This window comes from Schistocerca serialis, chromosome 5 (assembly GCF_023864345.2).
Source record: "Schistocerca serialis cubense isolate TAMUIC-IGC-003099 chromosome 5, iqSchSeri2.2, whole genome shotgun sequence".
Taxonomy (NCBI): Eukaryota; Metazoa; Arthropoda; class Insecta; order Orthoptera; family Acrididae; genus Schistocerca; species Schistocerca serialis.
The window spans coordinates 679,086,070-679,087,810 of NC_064642.1; the positions used below are offsets into that span (position 1 = coordinate 679,086,070).

Consider the following 1,741-nt stretch of genomic DNA (forward strand, 5'->3'; position numbering starts at 1 on the left):
TAGTATTTCCTACATTTCCACTGTTCATACAGTAAAAGATCAGCATCAAGTATGAAGCTCAAACCAATTACTTCTTTCCAGAATGAGCTTTTTACTCTGCAGCGGGGTGTGCGCTGAAACTTCGTGTCAGATTAAAACTGTGTGCCGGACCGAGACTCGAATTCGGGATCTTTGCCTTTCACGGGCAAGTGCTCTACCAGCTGAGCTACCCAAGCACGACTCACGCCCCGTCTTCACAGCAGGAGAGCTTCTGTTATGTTTGGAAGGTAGGAGACGAGGTATTGGCAGAAGGAAGGCTGTGAAGACGGGCGTGAGTTGTGCTTGGGTAGCTCAGTTGGTAGAGCACTTGCCCGTGAAAGGCAAAGGTCCCGAGTTCGAGTCTCGGTCCGGCACACAGTTTTAATCTGCCAGGAAGTTTCAATTACTTCTTTATTACTAATTCTATTCGCAACATGTTATACAAACACTTAACACACATGCCGCTGTATGTACTTGTAAAATTACATCATTCTGTGACTCATAGGTCAGTAGATGTGACGTCATGAATATTGAGATTTGTGAAAAACTCTCTCTTCTTAAGACGGAGCACAAATGTAGGATTTCTTAAAGAACTTGTGCGGGACGAGCAGCTCTAACAGCAAATGGTTGGCAGGAAACACTCGACTGAAGTTCACGTTACGTATTTTTTCTGCTGCCATGGCGACAACGTATCTAAATATGCCCTCCACCTGACTTGTCACTGAGGTGTGGTGACGGGCTGTGGACGCAGAGCTGAAGTGTTGGAGGCGGAGCAGTGGACCATCCCTAGACGGTCAGAGGGGTTGGGGGGCGTGGTGGACATCGGCGACTCCTATTATGGCTGGATGGCGGCTTCTTTATAGAAGCACATATCTCCCGCAGTCGGCGCCATCTGGAGCGAACAATGGACCCGGCGGATCCCTTTCTGCGGAAACTCGGCCTGTAGGGGGAGACGCCAGCCTCAGCAGTTACACAGGGGCGCGCGGCCGGCCCAGGGCCCGCGCCCGGCGCTCTGCACGCTGGCGTCGTCTGCAGGCGGCGGCGTGCACTAAAAATCAACACTTTCCGCTTCTACATCTGCCAACATTCACACGTTCCATTCCATTGTGTTCAACTTATCCTGACAATTAGTAGAAGCGAGATGGCCTATTAAGATGAGGCGGTAGACCCTATTCCGACAATATTAAACGAAGCGAACTCATGTCCCGTTTTCTCAGAAACTACACACTTGACTGTAAATTTCACTGATCTTGTGACGTCATATTTCCTGAACTATGATACGTAGGTTGTTCTTACCAAGACAGCGATTGTTGCCTGTCTATTGTAATATATTCATAAATTTAATTTCTTTGTATTACCATGTTTTGGGACAAAAGTAATAAATATTTAGTGCAGCGGAATTACTCGTGCAGTGAACATGACTGATAATCCACAGCTGTTGTTTATTAATCGTGAAATTTTCATAAAATTTCATAGTTTCTCAGAAAACGGGACACATGTTTCAAAATTTATTGTTTTCAGTAAAAGAGAGATAAAGTTTTACTACATGTATATCGAAGGTAAAGCTGACGGATATGCTCCCCGGTTCTAGGCGCTCAGTCCGGAACCGCGCGACTGCTACGGTCGCAGGTTCGAATCCTACCTCCGGCATGGATGTATGTGATGTCCTTAGGTTAGTTGGGTTTAAGTAGTTCTAAATTCTAGGGGACTGATGACCACAGAT

At 46.6% G+C, this 1,741-nt stretch overlaps 1 non-coding gene across 1 annotated transcript; it reads left to right on the forward strand.

The window, feature by feature from the left end:
* Positions 1–318: 318 nt before the first annotated feature.
* Positions 319–393, forward strand: Trnas-uga (transfer RNA serine (anticodon UGA)). The gene has a single exon. It is a non-coding gene; the product is annotated as a tRNA-Ser (tRNA).
* The last annotated feature ends 1,348 nt before the right edge of the window (positions 394–1,741 follow it).